The sequence below is a fragment of the Mobula birostris genome, chromosome 4 (genome assembly GCF_030028105.1).
Source record: "Mobula birostris isolate sMobBir1 chromosome 4, sMobBir1.hap1, whole genome shotgun sequence".
Classification (NCBI taxonomy): Eukaryota; Metazoa; Chordata; class Chondrichthyes; order Myliobatiformes; family Myliobatidae; genus Mobula; species Mobula birostris.
In genome coordinates this window covers 177,610,399-177,633,166 of record NC_092373.1, presented here as the reverse complement: position 1 = coordinate 177,633,166, position 22,768 = coordinate 177,610,399, and the positions used below count along the sequence as shown (strand labels likewise).

Genomic DNA, 22,768 nt, shown 5'->3' with positions numbered 1-22,768 from the left:
AGTATAATGTATTAGTAAATGCTTGTGGGCAGCTGTAAGAAAGCAAGTGACTGCAAGAAGGAATTAACGGAAGCAGTGTACGGGAATGAAGGGGATAAATGGATGAACACTCACTGTGTTGGGACAACTCTGTTCCTTTCTCCTTGATACACCCTGACTATCTCCAGAATTTCCGGTTTTTATTTTGGATTTCCGTGCAGTGTTTTTTTTAGGTAGGTGGAGTGTAGAGTGGCAAAATATGAAATACCGACTGTGGAAATTTATAATACTAAGAACAGAAAGCAGACCCTTTAGGCCAGCCATCTATGACAACCATCAGGCACCCATTTACATTACGGTTATACTCAAACCATTTTATACCCCACCTTCCCGTCAACACCTCCCAGAATTTATCATTACCAGAATCAGAATTGGGTTTATTATCATTGACGTAAGTTGTGAAATTTGTTGTTTGGTGGCAGCAGTACAGTGCATGACATAACAATTTACTATGGTACAATTAAAAAGTAAATAAATAATGTAAAATAGTGGGTCAGTGTCATGGGTCATGGACTGTTCAGAAATGGCAAAGGGTAAGGAGTTGTTCCTAAAATGTTAAGTCTGGGTCTTCAGGCTCCTGTACCTCCTCTCTGATGGTAGTAAAGAGAAAGTCCCGGTGTGAGGGTCCTTAATGATGGTTGCTGCCTTTTTGAGGCGCCGCCTTTTGAAGATGTTCTCAGTGGTGGGGAGTCTTGTACCCGTAATGGAGGTGGCAGAGACTACACCCCTCTGCAGTCTCTGTTGATGCTGTGCGTTGGAACCTCCACACCAGGCACTGACGCACCCTGTCAGGATGCTCTCCACCATACATCTGTAGAATTGCTAAAGTCACTAGTGACATGCTAATCCTCCTCAAACTCCTAAAGAATTTAACCTACCAAACCACACATTGCTGGGATTTGGGAGGGAACCAGAGCACCTGGAGAAGGTTCAGACTGCACAAAGGGAACTCCAGAGGTCAGGAGTGAACCCCGGTTGCTGGTGCTGAAAGGGAGCAGTTCTACGAGCAGCTCCTATCCCGCTGCGCCACCCGTTATGAGGGCTAGAGGGTAGATGGTGGAAGACTGATAATCTGGAGGGAGTGAGGGAGGGGGCATTCTGAATTGTGGGCTCACAGTCTGAGGTTAAGAATCTGGTAAGTGAAGATGGGGATGAGGGATTAGTCAATGAGGGGTTACATATTTGAGGAAACGTCCATTTTGGAGGGCTGTGGATGCTTCGTCATTGAGGTCTTCCAGTAGCAGGAATGTCAGACACGGGTGTGAGGGGAGAGTAGGAAAGTGGAGCAGGGGGAGGTGGATATTGTGACAGTGCCTTGAAAAACTGACTATCTATTCCAGCTCCAAATGCTCTTTATAGTGTACGACTTTAATTTCATTCTTCATCGGAAGTAGAAAAAAGAGTGTGGATAACCACTCACCTCAATTCTGAACAACCTATGGAGTCACATTCAAGGACCTTACAACTCGTGTTTTCAGCATTATTCATTTATTTATTTTATTTGCACAATTTGTCGCCTTTTGCACATTGGTTGTTTGTCAGTCTTTGTAGTTTTTCACTGATTCTGTTGTATTTATTTTGCTGATCTTCTTTGAATGCCTGCAAGAAAATGAATCTCAAGGTGGTATATGGGGACATATATGTACTTAAGACAATAAGTTTATTTTGAACTTGAGACTTTGAGCAATCATTAGGTTGAGCAACACACACACACACACACACACACACACACACACACACACACACACACAATGCTGGAGGAAATTCAGCAATCCAGGCAGCATTTATAGTGGGAAATAAACAGTCACAATCTAACATTGGCTGTTCGTAAACACAAAATAATCTGCAGATGCTGGGGTCAAAGCAACGCACACAACACGCTGGAGGAACTCAGCAGGCTGGGCAGCATCCGTGGAAAAGATCGGTCGACGTATCTTATAGTCCTGATGAAGGGTTCCAGCCCGAAACGTCGACTGATCTTTTCCACTGATGCTGCCCGATCTGCTGAGTTCCTCCAGCGCGTTGTGTGTGTAACATTGGCTGTTCGATTTGACATTAATCTGATTTTATTCCCAAAAGCTGTCAATGACCCAGAAGTAGTGGTACTGGAAAGACAAAGTTTTAGTTTTTTAAACAATATTCTGTATGGAGAAGGCTGAGCCTGTTTTTAACCCACACCTGTAAGGTATGGGACCTCCACTTGATTTTCTCTCTCTGGAACCCACTGACTCTCCCAATCTCATAGATACCAGCAGAAGCCCTGCCACTCAAGTACTTGTTGTCGTTATTAGGTGAGGGTGGAGCACAGAAAGAACATCTGTCCATTCTGACCATCAGAAGCTCCATCTGGTGATTCCTCTTCTACACAAGGGTTCTGCATATTCAGGGGTTGAGGGGTAAGGGATTACTGCAGGAGAATCGTGCTGAATTGGAAGATCAGACATGGTACCGATGAATTTTGGAGCATACTCAAGGGGTCCTTACCAAAGGTCTCAGCCAGAAACATTGACCGTTAATTCCCCCCTCTACAGATGCTGCCTGACTCGCTGAGCTCCTCCAGCATTTTGTGTGTGTTGCTCAAAGAGCCAAAGTCTTCTTCCTACCCCCATCTCATATGTTTGTTAGGAAATCTATGTAGTAAATACAATTGGGGCACAAATTTCTCCACACCTATTGTCCTGTCAGTTCAGTACACTCACTTGCATTGTACGATACCTGTGTTTCCTCCAGAAAAGTGCTCCATCCAGCAAGGTGCGAGGAGGGAGCATGGAGAGGACTATTTGCAAGTGTTGTCACATGACCCAGAAGTAGTGGTACTGTGCCTTTTTAGCAAGGGTCACTGGATAGCATTTGGGAGCAGCAGCCCTGGCTAACCCTTCCTTCCCTTTCACCAGCCCCAGGGCACTGCAGCCCGGTCCTGGCTCCTTCCCCACTAGGGTTCCATCTGAAAATACCTGTGATGCTAATGTCCCTGATAAGAATGTTTGCAAATCTCTCAGGTGCACATTCCTATGGCTCCACTTACACCTCCTGATAAGTAATATCAGGAATGGAGGAGGAAAAAAATGTGAGCTTATCCCAGCAGTTACTGGGTGAAGCTGACACCATTATTATGCCGTTAGCAGTTTGGGATAAATTTTATGAGGCAAAAGGTGATCCTTTAGTGTGGGAATCCATGAAAATGGAGTTTAGAATGTGCAGAGACAGGCTGTAAGATGGGAGATGCTCTAATTAAGTAAACCAAGGTTAGCTCAACGCACTAACCTCTCTGCCCCTGTGGTGCAGCCCTGAGCAACTGCTCCTTTACTGTGTCAGCGGCCACCAGCTGAGCTGGTAGCACTTTTGCCCCCGAGACCGGAGTGCTACTTCTTGCAACGAAACCAAGGGCCCAGTTGTCTAACAGGTAGATTGCACAAGTGCTGCTGTTCTCCTCGTGTCCCGGTGAGACAGTAGAGCAGCGGTTAGCGTCGAGTGAACCAAGTTCAGTTCCCGCCACCTGCCTGCAAGGAGTTTGTACATCCTCCCTGTGGCAGTATGAGCTCCCCCTGGTTCCCCTCCCCCCCCATGTACGGGTTTGGGTTAGTAAGTTGTGGGCATGCTATGCTGGCACTGTGATCCCACAGTGACACTGGCGGGCTGCCCCCAGCACAAACTCAGACTGGGCTGACGCAAGCAACGCAATCACTTTACGTTGTAATGTTCTGACTTACAGGTGACAAATAAAGCTAATCTAATCTAAGTGTTTGACCAGTTGCTCTTGAAGCAGGTGATCTGAACATTGATTCCATCGTTGGTTGTGGAATTTTGCTGAGTGGAATGTATTACAGTACCACGGTGACTAGTCATGTGACTACAGTACCACATGAGCTTTGTGGTGACCTGAGGCTGGGCTGCATAAACCCAGTTTTTCTTTCTTCTCTTACTTGGACCTTATCAACCAGTCTGGGGAGCCATGATGACTCAGCTGAGATCAGTGCACTCAGCTGTAGGCCTGGGGTCTCCCTGCTGACCGGATAAGTTTACTGAAATACAAAGTCCTCTCCCTTTTTTAAAAAAAAATGGGAAGCATTTGTGTTGATGGAAGCTGCCCTCAGCTGAGGTGATAGTTTGATCTACACAGGATGCTGGAGGTCCAATTTGATCTAGCCAGTTCAGTTCTGTTGTTCAGTAGCTGGAGTCCTGATAAATTCCTCCTGTATTCCTGACTCTTATCCATCTCCATGGCAAGTGTGTGGACAGCTTGCATCTGACAATTGGCCACTGTGGAGAAATTCTACAGAAAAGGCACAGCTAATGAAATGTTATAGAATGCATAAAGCAGCTTTATCCATAAAATATAGGAGAAAATTAGGCCATTCAGCCTGCGAGTCTTCTCCACCATTCTATCGTGGCTGATTTTATTTTCACAACTCCATTCTCTTGCCTTTTCCCTGTAACCTTTAACCCCTTTACCAATCAAGAGCTTACCCTCTCCGCCCTATATACACCTTATATACTATTGGCCACCACAGCTCCCTGCAACAAGTTCCACAGATTCACCTCTGGATGTTAAAAAAAATTCCTTCTCACCTCAGTTTTAACGGAACATCAGTTTCTTTTGAGGCTGTGCCTCTCCTTGACTCTCCTACTGACAGAAATATCCTCTCCAAGTCCATTCTACCCATTTTGGGTTGGTGTTCATTGTAAATCCTTGTACATATTGCAAGATACCAATTTTAAGGAACTTTAGATTTGCAACCATTCCAGCAATTCTGGCTGCATGGCTTTTGCCAACTTTCAAAGCAGCATCAAAAGGACGTATTTCTTAACCTAACATGGGTCGAGTTTCACATAGGAGTTCCAGTTCGATCTTTCGGAAATATCAGCCATGCTCTGTGAAATAACTGTATCTTCCACAGACACCTTTTTTTGAAAGATTTGCACAAATTTCACTTGTCGAAAAGTTGGAACACAAAAATGCTGAACATAAGACCACCTTTCGAGTGTCGGTTGTGGCTGTATGGGTTAGCTGATGCAGTTAGAGGGCCAAAGATTGATCCAAGAGAAGACTGTATGATATTGGAATAGAATTAGACCATCCGGCCCATTGAGCCTTCCCTGCCTTTCAGTCATGGCTGATTTCAGAATCAGGATTAACATCACTGGCATATGTCATGAAATTTGTTATCGCTTTGGACAGCAGTGCAATGCAATACATAATAATAGACAAAATGTGAATTATAGCAAGTGTGTGTGTATATAATAGCTAAATAAATAATGCAAAATTAGCAATAAAGAAGTAGTGAGGTAGTGTTCATGGGTTCAATGCCCATTCTGTAATCGGATGGCAGAGGGGAAGAGGCTGTTTCTGAGTCATTGAGTGGGTGCCATCGGGCTCCTCCCTGAGAGTAGAAATGAGAAGAGGGCATGTCCAGGGTGATGGGGGTCCTTAATGATGGATGGCAGCTTTCTGAGGCACCGCTCCTTGAAGATGTCCTGAATACTACGGAGGCCAGCGCCCGTGATGGAACTGACCAAGTTTACAACTCTCTCTTTGACTCTGTGCAGTAGCTCTCCCACCCCACATACCAGCCTGTCAGCGTGCTCTCCACGGTATATCTGTAGGAAATTTTCCTGTGTCTTTGGTGACATACCAAATACTCTCAAACTCGTCATGAAATACAGTTGCTGTCGAGCCTTCTTGGTAACTGCATCAATATGTTGGGCCCAGGATAGATCCTCAGAGATGTTGAGAAGGATTTATTTTCCCCCTCAACCCTATTCTCCTGACGCCCTGACTAATCAAGAGCCCATCTGCTTTAATACACCCAAGGACTTGACCTCCCAGCCGTCTGTGGCAGTGAATTCCTCCCGGATAAGTGACAGAAACTCACAAGTCAGAGAGCTGGCTCAGGTCCTGTCAGTCCTCCAGGGGAACTGGGAACTCGTGTTGTCATCAAGTGGATGCGGTAAGGAATGATGTGCATCATTAGTGACTATTCTTTAAAAGCACTTCATTGTGGTGCTTTAAAAGAGACTTGAGAGACAAACTTTTCTTTCACAAATACAGTGCGAGGCAGCCTGACAGGTGTTTACATTTCTACACGAGGCTTTCAACAGCACTCACTCCACTTACTTTAACCAAGTCAGCCGCCTGACCCGCACTCCTCCATCCCACCCACATTTCTAAACTTTGGCGCACTAGACAAATCTGCACTCGGGGTGAAGCCGAGCAGGAGAAGGAGAGACTAGCCCTCATCTCTCTGCTGCACTCTGGTTAGCTCTGAGAGTTTGGTCAATGATCTAAGTGGCCTGGGGGTTATCATTTGTTATTTTTATTAATGCTCGGGCCTCCTCTCTGCAGGAGCAGGGGTTGAAGTCAGAAGGGCTGCTGGCACGGAGGGGTGACAGTGGAGCCCTTTGTTTTGATTTTTAAAAAACCTCCCTTTCATGTGATGGACATAAACCAGGGCTTCTACTTCCAGGGTAAACTGCGATAGAAAGTGAATGTGACAGCACACACTATTGATGGCCAAAGTGAGTGATGGAGTCTAAAAAAGATTTGAGAACTGCCATATCTCAATTCCAGGATCCCTTGTTTTGCTTTATCTCACAGCCCCAAACTTTTTAGTCTGATTATGATCCAGCTCTTGACTCTTGACTCGAGCTGTGATCTGACTTCCAGCTCTCTGGGTAGGTCTCCAGTTCCCAGAGTCTATCATTATGGATGGCAAGTGTGAAACTATTGAAGGAGGGGTCAGTGTTTAATATATTCAGGTTTGCCGATGGTATGAAAATAGATTGGAAGATTACTGCAACGAAGCTAAACAACAGAATTCAGATGGATTGAGTGAGTGAATGAAACTTGGCACATGGGATTTAATGATAGGCATTTTCACTTAGAGAAATCAAAAGGAGGATGAATATCTAAATGGAGAAAAGTTGCAAATGAGGAATACAGAGGGAGCCGGGCATTCTGATGCATGAAATGCAAACATTAGCATCCAGGTGTAGCAAGTAATTAAGAAGACAGATGGTAGATTGGCATTTATTGCTCGGGGTTGGAATTTAAAAATAGAAGATATATTGTCATAAACACAAGAGTTTCTGCAGATGCTGGAAATCTTGAGCAACACACACAAAATGCAGGCAGCATCTCTGCAGGGGAATAAACATTCGACATTTTGAACTGAGACCTTTCATTGGGACTGGCAAGAAGGGGGCAGAAGACAGAGTAAGAAGGTGTGGGGGAGCGGGAGGAACACAAGCAGGCAGGTGATGGGTGACAGGTGAGGTCTGACCAGCCGAGTACTTCCAGCACTTTCAGTTTTCACTCTCTGCAACCACGTCTGCTGTAATCACAGCATTTCACTGCAGGAGTCACTTGGATGCTGATACCTGGGACTGCAAACCAGCAGCATCAGTTCACGGGCTGTACTCCTGAGCCTCTCAGAGAATCCAGGAATGAGACAGCAGGGAAGATGACCACTTGCATCCCTGACATTTCTTTACAGGAGTTTACCATTGTGTCCCATCTCCCTATAGCCCAGCTGGTCTTTCCCTTCAAGTACATATCCAATTCATTGTTATTGAATTAGTTATGGAGCACTACAGCACAGGCTATTTGGCTGATCTAGTCCATTCCAAACTATTATTCAGTCTAGTCCCATCAACCTGCACCTGAACTATAGCCTTCATACCCCTCCCATCCATATACCTATCTGAATTCCTCCTAATTGTTGAAATCAAACCTGCAACCACCATTTCTGCTGGCAGATCATTGCACACTCTCATGACCCTCATTCCCCTTAAACATTTCACTTTTCACCCTTAACCCATGACCTAAGTCCTAGTCTCACCAAGCTTCAGTAGAAAAAAGCCAACTTGCATTTACTCTATCCATACCCCTCATAATATAATTAGAATTAGTCTCCCTGCCCTTTCAGACTGTGCATTGCATCATTGTTAATAATCTTTCATTTACTTGACACTCAAGCTGAGCTTCCAAGTCTAGATTTTGTGTAGTTACAACACATTCTGCAAGCAGTGGTCAGATTGCTGTGGGAGGCAAGACTCTACCCTCAGCCCCAACAGCTGTCTCTGGTTAATAGTGTTTATCCTATTGAAACTGGCTTCTTATTATCAGGTACCAAGATGCAGTGAAAAGCTGCTCTTGCATACTCTTCATGCAGATCAAACCATTATACCATGCATTGAGGCAGAACAAGGTAAAGCAACAACAATGCAGAATAAAGTGTAACGGCAACAGGGAAAGTGCAGTGCAGGTAAACAATAAGGTGAAGGTCATAATGAGGTAGATTGTGAGGTCAAGTGTCTGTCTTATCATACCATAGAATTATTCAGTAGTCTTACTTCGTAATATTTAATGTTAGACAATGCAATACTTAATATATTTAATATAATACTTTCGTATTATCCAGCTGTTTATTTTTTGCTGTAGATTTCAAGCCTTGAGATTCAGGGCAATAGATTTAGGACAGAGATGATGGAAAACTGCTTTTCCCAGAGAGTAGTGAATCTGTGAATTTCTTTGCTCAGGGAAACAGTAGAGGCTACCGTATTAAGTAGAGGATACCTCAGGAAGGCAGAGCGGCTGACATTGCTCTCTTGTAAAAATGAATTCAAATCATTAGAAAGAGGTGACGTAGGGTAGGGAGGTGTGAGATCATTGTGGTCTACAAATTACAACGGGACAAAAAGGACTCTCTCTCTGCATGCCAAAAGGACAATGTTACAGTAGTCATAGGGGATTTCAATATGCAATTAGATTGGGAAAATCATTTTGGCACAGGATTCCGGGAGGAGAAAGCTCTAGAGTGCCTGTGAGATGCCTTTTTAGAGCAGCTGGGGGATCGGTTATTCTGGATTGGGTGTTGTGCAACGAACAAGAATTGATAAGAGACCTGAAGGCAAAAGAACCCTTGGGGGCAAGTGATCATAATAAGATCGAATTCACTCTGAAATTTGAGGAGAAGCTAAAGTCAGATGTATTAGTATTACAGTGGAGTAAAGGGAATTACAGAGACATGAGTGAGGAGTTGGCCATTATTGATTTGAAAAGAACACCGGCAGGGATGATGGCAGAGCAGCAACGTCTGGAGTTTCTGGAAGCAATTTGGAAGGCATGGGATGTATACATCCCAAAGAGGAAGAAGTATTCTAAAAACAGGATGATACAACTGTGGCTGACAAAGCCAACATAAAAGTCAAAGAGAGGACATATAATAAGAGCAAAAATTAGTGGGAAGTTAGAGGATTGGGGAAGCTTTTAAAAACCAACAGAAGGCAACTAAAAAGTTATTAAGAAGGTAAATATGGAATATGAAAGTAAGCTAGCCAGTAATATTAAAGAGGATGCCAAAAGTTTCTTCAGATATAAAAAGAGAGGCGAGAGTGGATATCGGACTGCTGAAATCAATGCTGGGAAACTGAAAGGTCTGAAGGTAGATAAGTCACCTGGACCAGATGGTGTACACCCCAGGGTTCTGGAGGAGGTGGCTGAAGAGAATTTGGACGCCTTAGAAATGATCTTTCAAGAATCACTAGATTCTGCTATGGTTCTGGACGACTGGATAATTGGAAATGTCATTCCACTCTTCAAGAATGGAGAGAGGCAGAAGAAAGGAAACTATAGGCCAGTTATTCTGATCTCAGTGGTTGAGAAGATTTTGGAGTCAATTATCAAGAATGAGGTCTCAAGGTACTTGGAGGCACGTAATAAAATAGGCTGTAGTCAGCATGGTTTCCTCAAGGGAAAATCTTGGCTGATAAATCTGTTGGAGTTCTTTGAAGAACCATCAAACAGGAAAGACAAAGGTTGATCTTGTGTACTTGGATTTTCAGAAGGCCTTTGACAATGTGCCACACATGAGGCTGCTTGACAAGCTACAGGCCAAATCTTTATGAATATTTAAGGCAGAGGTTGATAGATTCTTGATGGGTCAGGGATACGGGGAGAAGGCAGGAGATTGGTGCTGAGAGGAAAATTAGGTCACCCATGATGAAATGGCAGGATAGACCTGATAGGCCAAATGGTCTAATTCTGCTCCTCCTGTATGTTATGGTCTTATTAAATATATTTAAGATACAGTTATTTAGATTTTTGATTAGCAGGAGAATTAAGGGTTATGGGGAAAGGTCAGGTAGATGGAGCTGAGTCCACGGCCAAATCAGCCGTGATCTTATTGAAATGAGAGGAGCAGGCTCGATGGGCCACATGGCTCCTATTTCTTGTGTTCTTATCACAGCAGGATGGAAGCTGTCCTCAAGTATGGTGGTACATGTTTTCAGGATTTTATATCTTCTGCCTTATGGAAGAGGTGAGAAGAGAGATTATCTGGGTAGGTGGGTGGGCATTTTGATTGTGCTGGCTGCTTTACTAAGGCAGCAAGGCATATAGACTGAGTCCATAGAGGGCAGACTGATTTCCATGTTGTGCTGAGCTGTGTCCACAACTCACTGCAGTTTCTTGTGGTCGCAGGCAGAGCAATTGCTATGCTCGCGGAAGAAGAATCTCAGGGTTGTATGTGGTGACGTGTGTACTCTGATAATAAAATTGACTTTGAACTTTGATGTAACCAGATATGATGCTTTCTATGGTGCCTTGATAAAGGTTGATGAGGGTGGACAGGGATATGCCAAATCATTTTAGCCTCAATTATCCTGTACTTAATGGAAGTTTTCCATCAGTTATTTTGGGGTTCTAAATGACAATGATGATAGTCTTTGGCCACATTAGAGCCCTACTTTCAGCATGAATTAGTCCCATGGCCAGCAGTGAATGTCCACGACCATAACCTTCCATAAGCCAACTTCTGGAAGGCATTCTTTAACGTGCTAGTGCCTAAGCAAAGCATTTTTTTTGCCAGTTCTTGTGCTGAGATGTGTTCTGTGAAGCTCCCAAGGAATTTCATAAATGCATGCCCAAATTTTTTCTTTAAGAGTGTCATTAAATCATTGTGTGACCTGACAGGATCCAGTCATTGAAACCAGTTGCACCTGTAAGAAGATCTAACCTGCGTAACCAGTTCCACATAACTTCTGTACCAATAGATTAAGATGAAGACGTGCACAGAAACTCAATCAATGCTTTCATTTGACATAGCATCTCTGAAGCTAATTCCATTGGTATTCCACCACATCATTGGAGACAAGTACAGCTTCCTTCTCCATTACACTAGCCAGCTCCACCAAAGAACAACCCAGCCCCCACCCCCTCACACTATGCTTCAGTCCACTCAAGTCCCCATCGGTGCCAGTGCTGTCCTGGTCCTCCCCTACGCTTGGGACCAGTGTGCCTGAAGTGTTGCTGTCTGTACTCTCTCCCAGGTCAAGCCCTGCTTGCTTTTCTACCCAGACCTTAAGTGTTCATATATTGATGGTGCTGCACAGAGGCATGCACTTCCAGAGGTGAAGGGCAGGAAAGAGTGAGCAACCCAACCTTTCAGATTCACTGCCATGTGGCCATTAATTCTCAACTCCCCAACACATGACCAAGTACAAGACCCAGTTGGAAAGGGTCTGAGCAGAGGTTTGTGCTGAGCTTCTGTGTTGTGTATTTCATGTGAACGAAGTGAATTCTATTGCATCAGAGAACATTAAAACCCACATCAGGTTTTCAGACCTCGAACAGCCTTTACAAGCATCACAACAGAAATGATGATTAGTCCAGCGATCCGTCAGTGCTTGTTTCTTTGCCAGCTTACTCCTTCATCTGTCTCTCCTGAAGGCACTGTACCACTACTCTGTTCACCCTTTTTCACATGTCCCTTCTATAAGCAACTCATTTGATGCCCCTCACCAGAAGAGTGGGTCTTAATGAAGAGATATTCCCAATAACCTTTGAACGATGAGTGATTCTTCCCCTATGGGAGGGGCAGTTAGGTAAAGGTGGAGAGTCTGAAGAAAGGAACAGACTGAGGGGATTGGGCCAATGTGAGGAAAAGGGATCAAAGAAGGGAATGTGAAGAAGATGATATGTCTGTGCTTGTAATCAGAATGCGTAGGTATATGTGTGCGTTATTGGATTTTGTGTGGTCAGATTGTATGCATATGTGTGTGCTTAGAGAATGTGTGAATGTGTCCATACAAAGTGTGCACCCAGTCTGTACGATAGAGGCTGGTCTGCAATTGTCCTATATCCCCTACCATTGGATCAAGACCGTGTTCTGTCCAAGTTGTGTGATACTTGATGTGCACTGGAGACCCACATCAAAAGAATTCGCACAAGCATCTTTGAGTTCTCAGAAGTCCTCAACGCCAAGAGACTGGCTGAGAAGAAGAAGATTCCTGAAAACTCAAACTGCTCCGTAGATACCTGAACAGTTTAATATGTTACATATAGGATTAATTATAAAGGGGATTGATTACATTTCAGGTGGTTGATTGATATCAAGGTGAAAACAAAATGCATTGGTTGCAGTTGATGGAATCCAAGACTTTAGCTAAGTATCTGTTTGTTTATTTATTTAGAGATAGAGCGTGGACCAGGCCCTTCTGTCCCAATGAGCCGCAGCACCCAGCAACCCCCCTGTTTAACACTAGTCTAATCACAGGACAATTTACAATCCACGATTAACCTACCAACCCATGTGCCTTTGGACTGTGGGAGGAAACCAGAGCACCCAGAGGAAATCCACACAGTCACAGGGAGAACATACAAATTCCTTACAGACCACACCGGAATTGGACTCTGAACTCCCAAAGCCCAAAGCTGTAATAGCGTCACGCTAACCACTACACTACTGCGGCACCATATCCTCCCACAAAACCTTGGGGAGTATGATTTTCTACAGTAAATTGTACTGGATTAGCCTCCATACCTTCAATTACATAAGTATAGTTCAGTTCCTGTTGAAATCAATCTTGGTGCAAATCTCCCCTAAATGTTCAATGGTCCACAAAAATCAGATTTCAATATCCAGTCGGCGGCAAATTTATTGGTCACGGCCAGAATAGGCTGTACACTCCGGAATTAGAACAAGAGCATAATCCAGTACTTCCAATCCTGGTTCTTTTCCTAGGCTGGAAGTGCCAAGCCCCGCCGCTCGGGCGGCGATGTTCCACTGGTATTTTGTCCCTTCCTCCTCTGTGGAAACAGGTGCAAAGTTTTCAGTAAATAAGCCAACCATTCTCTCCTGAATCAATCCGTAATGGGCTCACACTTAACAGATTTATAAAATCTTTTGAAGTAACCTTGCAGGGTCTATCATATTCCCTTTCTGATCTCGCGTATCTTCTCTGCATCTTTTAAATTTCACTTATGCTGGATTTCCACTTTCCCTTGTGTCGTCCTTTTAGTTTGTTAATCCCTCATACTTCATTAACTTTCCAAATGCAATCTCTCTAATCATTTTACTCATACAAAACACTTCCTCGAATATTCCCCACAGTATGACTAAACCTTGGAGTTTAGAAGAATGAGGGGAGACCTTATAGAGACATTTCGAATGTTGAAAGGCATGGACAGAGTGGATGTGGCAAAGTTGTTTCCCATGATGGGGGAGTATAGTACGAGAGGGCATGACTTAAGGATTGAAGGGCGCCCATTCAGAACAGAGATGCGAAGAAATTTTTTTAGCCAGAGGGTGGTGAATTTATGGAATTTGTTGCCACGGGCGGCAGTGGAGGCCAAGTCATTGGGTGTATTTAAGGCAGAGATTGATAGGTATCTGAGTAGCCAGGGCATCAAAGGTTATGGTGAGAAGGCAGGGGAGTGGGACTAAATGGGAGAATGGATCAGCTCATGATAAAATGGTGGAGCAGGCTCGATGGGCCGAATGGCTGACTTCTGCTCCTTTGTCTTATGGTCTCTTATGGTCTAAATGTTCCCTGCCTAACTCATTCTGCTTCAATATTTAGCATTGTATCCACCAGGGCTGGTTCCCCGGATGAATCTGAAACAAGTCACACTCTAGAAACCCCTTCCCTTTACAGTTTGAGTGGTTGCAAAAATTAAAAGCTCTGATTATAACCGTTATTTTTTTGCAACGTGAGCCGATGGATCGAAGAGCAGGACTAGGCAGAGATCTTGCAGTTGCTGAGAATCCAGAGTAACTCTAACAACATACTGGAGGAACTCAGCAGCTCAGGCAGCGTCAGGATGCACATTCTCGACACAACCTCATGGTTTTCTCCAGGTGCTCTGGTTTCCTGCCACATCATAAAGGTGTGCACATTTGGAGGCCACCGTCAATTCTCTCCCCCCCACCCCTGTGTGCACAAGTGAGTGATTGATCTGGGGGGGGGGAGCTGATGAAAGTGTGGGGAAAATAAAAAATGAAATAAAATTCAGGTTTGTGTGAATGCGTGGTTCATGGCCAGCACAGACTTGATGGGCCAAAGGGTTGTGTCCCTCCGGGCACAACCTACAAATGACAAGGTATTCAGTACAAACTGATGATTGAACTTGATGAATTGTTACTAAATGAATGTTGAACCATCAACCAAGTCTTTACAAGAAGCTTGCATGTCATCTTGACTTAATTGGGAGCCCTTTTCCCTCTGAATTATAAATGTCCTGAGTTCAAGACCCACTCCGGGACATCAGAATGTAATCTATGCAGAAAGCACAGCGAAGTAATGAGAGAGAATGATGCTGTCATTTGCATCATATATTAAACTTGGACTGTTAAATTGGATTTTAAAACTTGATGCCTTGTTTTTGAGTGCCACGGCTATCAGAATAACACAGACTGATCAACTTTTACTTGTGAAATTTTGCTGTGCATTATGTGGCTGCTTTGTTTATCAAACGCAAGACTCCAAAGTGTTTTGTGATGTCCCGTGTATTTAATAAGGTGATATGTAAAGACAAGTTCTTTCTTTATTGTTCTGGATTTGTTGGTCGGGTGGCAGCCAGTTAATTTATGCTTATGAGTCATCAGCTGCTTGCATAATGTAAAAACACCTAAAATTCAATCACTTGGCTTCAGGCAGAGAGAAAGAGTGATGGAGAGGATAGGGGTGTGTAGAGTTTACAAACAATGAGTATGCATTAACCCTGTCACATATGTATTTGGGTTGAGAGAGATTTCTTTATTACTCACCAGGTTAATTTAAGGAGTATTAGTTGGATCCTATAACTTTCCAATTAGGCAGCTTCTGCCATCTTAATGAGGGACAATGAGGAGATTATGGCAACCTTTTGTCTTGCAAAGTAGTGCCTTTCTTCTGTGGGTGTCACAAAGGTGTTTCTCAGTCTTCAGAATGGAGTTACTGTGGCTGATAAGTTTATTCAGCCGCCAGAATAATGTCGAAGGGGGAAAGAAAGAAGAGGGCCAATGCTCGGCGGAGCGGCAGGGGGGTCAGAGAAGCAGAGCAGCCTAAATTAGGCTCATCAATCTGTCCATTAATGCAAAGCTTCTCTTCATTGTTGGGAGGCCTGTAAAGCTGTCATTTGATGGCAGCTCAGGATTTTAATGCCAAGCTGTTTGTGACGCTGTCCTCTCTCACTCCCTCTCTGTTGATGGTATTGCCATCTCACGCACCCCCTTCATCTGTAGGGAAAGACACTGTCTGCTCACAGTAGTCTGGCTAATTAGGCTTTGCTCATTGTGTACTTCGACAAAGAAAAGTACAGGGAAATTAAACCACATTCATTCATTTTTATTTCATTCTTCTTCCCAAAAAATAGCACTATCTGGATTTTAAAATTGTTAGCCAATTTTCTTGTTGGCCACACTGAAGTAAGGTTGGGTCTAGGTCTTTTCACTGAAATGTTTAAGTGAAAAGGGAATGAGTTGTTTGAACGAATGCAGTTGCTTGAATGCCTCTCCTCCTCAGCCTAATGCCGCAAACAAGCCTCCTCGAGGAGTGTTTGATTTGCAGAGTGGAGAGCCCATTTGCCTTGACTTTGAGGAACACTGATGCCATTTACAATCTGTTTTACTGTGAGTTTTACTTTGACCTGAACGGGACGCCATGGCACTGTAGTGGTTAGCACAACACTATTGCAGCTCAGGACGTCGGGGTTCGGAGTTCAATTCCAGCGCGGTCTGTAGGGAATTTGTATGCTCTCCCCGTGGTCACATGGGTTTCCTCCCAAAAACCTACCGCTTACTTCTTGTAAATTGTCCCGTGATAAGCTAGTATTAAATAAGTGGGTTGCTGGGTGTATTCCACACTGTATCTCAGAATAAATTGCACACTGTACAGTTTCTCTTAACCACCTGATAAATATGGCCACTTAGTTATTTACAATCATGGGTAGTTTTACTACAATTTGATAACTGTGGCTTAAATATAACCATGTTAATTGTCATTAGTAATTTATGAAATAATGATTGGTGAAACAGCTTCCATTATATTTCAGGGCAGGTACTGAGTGCTCTGTGATACTTTTCCCCTCATTGCTACAGGAATCTGAAAGTATAACCATGCAAAAAATAAGAGCTGCAAACTTCAACCAAATTATCTCCTTGAGCTGTTCAAAAGATACTGTTCACTGGTAAAATGTTTTAAAAGAAAAAAATGTTTAGCTTGTTTAAAGCGTAATGGGTGGTTGCATTCTTTTCGTCCCTCCCTTCCTTACTGGGGCTTCCTGTCTTTCTGTGCTGCTCACCATTTTCTGGTTGAATAGGTTCGAAGAGAACGCTCTCCTCGGCTGGTCTTGCCACTAAGAGGCACACAAGAGCAGTGTGAGATACTGTATGTTCAAAGTTATACTATGTCCCCAAACCTTTCCTAAGATTAACAATGTAGAAATGATATATCAGCAGGCATTGACATAATGGGTACTCCCTCAGTAGGCACATTACCAGCCAGGGCAAACTATTATTAAAGTGGCAGGCATACAGAGGGAACTGTGCGGCTGACTTTCAGCCCTTCTGTCTGGTACACCTCAATGATTCAAACTTCAAAGTAAATTTATTTTCAGAGTACGTACAGTACATGTCACCATATACGTCCTATCCTGAAATTCTTTCACTTGTGGGAATTCACTGTAGGTACAAAGAAACACAAATGAAAAACTACACACAAAGTTAGACAACCTATGTGCAAAAGACGACAAACTGGGCAAATAATAAAATATGTAACAGATAATGTTGAGACCATGAGTTGTAGAGTCCGTGAAAGAGGGTCCATGGGATGTGGAATCAGTTCAGTATTGAGGTGTGTGAAGTTATCTACGCGGGTTTAGGAGCATGGTGGTTGTAAGGCAATAACTATTCCTGAACCTGTTGGTGTGGGTCCTAAAGCTCCTGTACCTCCCTGATGGCAGCAGTGAGAAGAGAGCATGGCCTGGATGGTGGAGGTCTTTGATATTGGATGCAAGATTCCTTGTAGATTAGATTATAAGGACACTCAGTCCTCGTTTATTGTCATTTAGAAATGCATGCATTAAGAAATGATACAATGTTCCTCCAGAGTGATATCACAAAAAAAAACAGGACAAACCAAAGACTAGCACTGACAGAACCACATAATTATAACATATAGTTACAGCAGTGCAAAGCAATACCATAATTTGATAAACAGCAGACTATGGGCACGGTTAAAAAAAAGTCTCAAAGTTCCGATCGACTCCCAGTCGTGAAGAGGACCATTCTCCCTGCCTGATATCCATCCCTTGACTAACTTTTAGATTAGATTAGATTATGAGGACACGCAGTCCTCTTTTATTGTCATTTAGTAATGCATCCCTTGCATACTTTAATAACAAATAGATCATCTGTTCGCTGGCATGCTTCAAAGGTTGTCCTGCAAGGGATCTGAGGGGTGCTATATAAACCCTAATCTTCCTGTATCTATTTTATGTAACCTTTTATATACTGCACCATGGAGAGCATTCGACCTGGTTGCATCACTGTCTTGTATGGAGGGGCCACTGTACAGGATCAGAAAAGGCTGCAGAAAGTTGTAAACTCTGCCAGCTCCACCATGGGCACTAGCTTCTCCACCTTTGAAAGGAGGTGACTCCGAAAGGTGGCATCCATCATGAATGATCTCCATCACCCAGGACTTGCCCGTTTCTCATAGCGGCCATCAAGGAGTAGATATGGGAGCCTGAAGCCTTGACCTTTCAGAGACGGCTGCTTTCCCTCTGCAGTCAGATTTCTGAATGGAAAATGAGCCCACAGACACTACCTTAGTATTTTTCCCTCTCTTTTCACACCACATTTAATTTTCTTTTTGTATATAAACAATGCAATTTATAATTTTTATTACTATGTAATGTAATATACTGTTGCCGCAAGAGAACACATTTCGTGGCGTATGCCAATGATATTAAATCTGATTTTTATTCTATAATTACATCGCCACACAATGGACACATCAGCCGGCCATGACACTGCTGAACCTCTCATCACAGCGCTAAAGCAGTCCGTATTGTACTGTCTCAGTATTTTATATTTGTGTGCTGTAGCATTTTTTAATTCACAGTTATTTTGTAAATAACACTATTCTTTGCATTTCTGGTCAGATGCTAAATGCATTTCATTGGCTTTGTATCTGTACTCGCCACAATGACAATAAAGTTGAATCTAATCTAATCTAATGATAGCAACTGATGTATATGCAGGTGAGTTTGAATAAGCACTTGAAGAGTCAACAGTAGTGATATATCAGGAGCTACGTCAGCATCGGTTGCATCAGTACGTACCGTGTAAGTACTGTAGTCGATGTGAAAACACTGCGCCATTGAGCATTATCGATCTAAACTGCCACTCTACGCTTGACGAGAAAAGTAGTTTGTGGAAGTTCCTTACATAAAATGGCTGCAACATAGTTTTTATTTCTGGATAAATCCTAACAGCTAAACTGGAAAAAGTTTATCATTTTCATTGTAGTTATTAATCTGCACAGCAAATTGTGATTTCATTACACTGATGCGGAGACCTGAAGCCCCAGCGTCAAGTTTCCGTTCGTTTAGACTAGTTCTAACATTGCAATTCGCACACAACCAGCGCACTTAAAAATAAGTCAGTTTCAGACGTAGGTGCAATACACTTAAACCGTTTTGCAGTTATATTTTATACATAATCAAGATTAAATTCATTCTGTATGGTTATGTTAAAATATTTTCAAGTGATGTTAAGTCGACTTGCCCCCAACTGAAGTGGTCGATGCCTTCATTAAAGCTACTTATTTTAGTGTTTAGAGCTATTTCTAGCAATCGCTTTTCGTAAATACTTGGAAGAAACAGAAGGAACCCTTTTTGTTGCGACGTTGCTGGTTAGTGGCATTTTTACGTTTGCGACTGTACGGTTGAATTTTAGCGGAGACTCGCACTGTGATGCAACTGGCACAACTTCGAGCAGATTTTGACCGCAGTTGCACACAGTGTGGAAACTTGGCGTGATTTCAAGGTCCTTTAGCGCTGTTACTTCAGTGGATATTCCACGATTTCTGCGTGGACTTTTTAAAAGTTGTTTGCAACTTTTACAGGGTTAGAAATACCGTTTTGCTGTTCTTCTTGAAGACCGTTTTAACAGAGTGTTGCGAATAAACTAGACACGCCAGGAATAACCCACATTGTTTATAATGCGATTGGAATCTGCGCAGATAGAAATTGCGGGAAAGCGCTGAACAAAGTGAAACTTTCTTTTTGGAAAAGATAGTGTAACTGATTATATCAGTTCTAAACTTCGAGCAGCTCCGACAGCAAATGAAGGGAGGAGCTACGCGCTGTAGTCGGTGGTTTGAAATCTCTTACCCTCCCACAAACCTGCTTAATTTTCCTCTGCGCGTCACTGCAGAGCGCTCCAGAGACTGAAATCTGATCTCCCTTAATTTTCTCTCTCTCTCCCCCTCTCTCTCTGTCGCTCGCTCGCTCTAACTCTGCCACTGGCTCTCTGCTGGCAGTTCAAGTCTACGAGCCAAGCTTTCACACACATACACACTCAGCACACCAGAAGTACTGCAACACACGGGACCGACAGAGGTAAACAGCACCTCTGGAGAACCGTGTTACATCCTCCCCCCCGCCACCCGCCACCCTGGTCTGCAAAGTAATACACTCCGCTGAGCTCATAATCTAGGAACTCTCCTCGAAGACAAGCAGTACTGGGCATACGAGGAGGATTCTTTCTGTCCAAAAGCAGCCCCAAGAAGAAGCAAACCAGAGTAAACGCAGAAACTAAATTGCTAGAAGGCTCCATAAAGGAAAGATTGTGTTTACCTCAGGCGTGGACTGACTGCTAAACTGAATACAAGAAATTTGCCATTTCTGCAGGAGTTGACAGGCAGCCCCGAGTTGGGTTTCACGCTGGATTTACAAATGACTTGAATATTCTGAGCAAGCCTTTATCGACGTTTTTAAATCGTTGGAGGAAAAAAAAGAAACATTGAATCCTCCTGCTGGAACCTCGAGGCACTTCTGAACTTGAAAACACAAATTTTTGTGACCACCGGTCAGCAAGAGGTTAGTTTTGCTATTTTTCTTTCGTTCTTTCTCTCTCGCTTATCAGTCCATTTGCTTGCACGGCGCTCTGTGAAGTATTCCTTGAGGAGAGAGCTATCAAACAATTAGGAAGGTATAATATATGGAAACAGATTGGCGTGTGGAGGAGGTAGGGAGTTGTGAAATTGTTGCACGTTTCCTGGACCCAACAGGAAAGGAGAGATTGAGAAAAGGCAGAGAGATGTAGTTTGTGAAGGCCGAGGAGAGGATTCTGTGTGGCGTTCACTTATGAATTTATGTACATATTTACAAACAGTGTTCGATCTAGTTCCTAATGCCCATCTGATCTGATTGCAAACCAACAGGCAGGGAGAGGTTACCCGCCGTACTAAGGACCCTGGAATATAAAGTTACCATTGGCGGTCAAATCTTTAAGTGTGCATCATTTTTCATTTGATTCAAGCTGTTCAGTAATCGGAGAGCCGATGTTTTTTTTAGGCTGCACGGCAGCGTGGGCAGTTTTCTGAGCTGCGTTTGGTATTGATTTTATTGGCATCACTCGTACACCTCTCCCGTATAAACAAACAGAATACCTTGCAGAGTTGCGGCTGTCGAACATCTGCAAGAGGACTGGACAATGATTAACTCCAGTGTGTGAGTGCCGGGCAAGGATTCCTGCTCACCCGGGGCTGCGGGTCCCGCGTTGATTTGTTAGTTAAATGTTTGAGGAGGCCGTCTCTACTGGAACAGCAAACCCAGTGACACTTTCCAATTTGTTTTCGCAAGTTTCGAGTTAAAGCTGCTCGCAGTGACTGACACGGCTGTCCTGTCGGATTACGCACTAAATGAATATTACTTTGCTACCAGGTTTTGCCTCCCGTCGGTTTCCAGAATTCGTGAATGTCCGCCGTTTTACTACAACGCAAAATCAAATCAATTCGCCATTTCAGAGCCTTTCAATCTTCGCATTACTAACATGCAGGTTGAAGTGTATTGACCACTGTCAGCGAAAGAATGAAATATTCTAACAAAAGTTAATTGTCATAACGATTGCACGCCCCGGGTAAATGCCACAAACACGTGACAAAATATTAGCCGAGCTGAACGCGTTTGTTGCGCCTTCCCTGCCGCAAATTCTGTGAAATTGTTTATTGAAAGTTGCAGCGTGCGGCGGACAGAAGCTTCTGCTCCGGCCGACCTGTGTTTGAGCACGGTTCTTGCTCACTAATCGGCCTTTGGACGGAATTCATTGCAAAAAAGTTGATTATTTTTAATATGCGGCATATACAAACTAATTAAGCACTTCCAAGTACCTTAACATAATGCATGTCCTGTGAATGGCGCTAAATCATTAGATGCGTTCAAATAAGCAAACATTTCGTAGCTCTCTTCCTCCCCCAGCACCGTCCGCTGCTCGCGATCTGCCCCAGCAGTGAGAAAGTTAACATTGTTTCTGCCAAGCGCTTCCAGTTACGGGGTGCATTGATCGCCCCACGCTGGGCAAAGTACGGGGACACTGCGAAGGGAACCCGCTGCTCTGCATGTTAGTTCCCTGCGTATAACTTCTCCCCACCCATCGCAGTTGTACTTCAAGTTTGATGCTGGGGAAACCTTGCTTCTGATGCGAGTGTGGTGGTCGCTGTGCTGTGCTGAATTCGAGAACATAACGCGCATCCTTATCAACACATTAATGCAGATGTTGCAACCGAAAGGGTCGAAAACAGCTGGAAATACCCAATAGGTCACCTTAAGTACGAGTAAAGAGTAAGTTGGAGTTTTGGCAGTGTGCACATTGGTTTAAGTCCCGGGAGGGTGATAGGATTTGTGATGTCCACTGTTAACTGAATTCTCAAACAAAATGAACAACAGAAATGCGGGGAAAAATCAAGTTGAAAAGTATTTATAGTTTATTAAAAGGTTCAAAGAAAATTTATTATCAGAAGTGTATGTCACCTTGAGATTTATTTTCTTGTGGGCATTCGCATAGATACAAAGAAGTACAGTGAAATCAGTGAAAACCTGCGCACAAAGGTAGACAACCAACCAATGTGCAAACGAAGAAAAGCTGTGCAAATACAAACTACAAATGATATAAATAAATGCTATCCAATATGAATTGTAGAGTCCTGGAAAGTTGGTGCTTTCATTGGTAGACCCAGAAGACTTGAAGGTCGGACAGCTTAGTTTGGTTCTAAATGGCTCTGAGATCTTTCTTTGGTCTGAATCAGTTTTGTGCTTGCAGCAACTTACCTGCACCAGCGCTTTCAAAAGCCATTTCATTGATGTGTTGTGCATTGGAAAACATACAGTATGTTAAGAAACTCATAAAAAGGGATCTCAGTTTTGGAGGAGACTGAAGAACTATTTACTCCGCTCAGCATATTT

The 22,768-nt window shown here is 43.4% G+C and overlaps 1 protein-coding gene and 1 long non-coding RNA gene across 8 annotated transcripts in view; one reads left to right on the top strand and one right to left on the bottom strand.

The window, feature by feature from the left end:
• The window catches only part of LOC140196800 (fibroblast growth factor receptor 3-like), a 207,529-nt gene that overhangs the window by 47,383 nt on the left and 137,378 nt on the right, over positions 1–22,768 (top strand). For 3 of the 6 annotated variants that reach the window (XM_072256608.1, XM_072256604.1, XM_072256602.1), the window contains exon 1: positions 19,722–20,404. The exons of 1 other annotated variant lie outside the window; for it this stretch is intronic. The gene's annotated coding sequence lies outside the window, so the exon portion shown is untranslated. Of the gene's footprint in view, positions 1–19,721; positions 20,405–22,768 lie in introns of those variants that run through there. 2 more of the 6 variants (XM_072256607.1, XM_072256605.1) reach the window with 1 other exon arrangement.
• Positions 1,523–20,479, bottom strand: LOC140196801 (uncharacterized). 2 transcript variants are annotated; one of them, XR_011885814.1, is made up of 4 exons: positions 20,162–20,479; positions 16,925–16,979; positions 12,861–13,126; positions 1,523–1,638 (listed from the first exon to the last, which is right to left on the bottom strand). It is a non-coding gene; the product is annotated as an uncharacterized lncRNA (long non-coding RNA). The 2 variants fall into 2 exon arrangements; XR_011885813.1 differs by lacking the exon at positions 1,523–1,638 and having other exon boundaries at positions 12,507–13,126.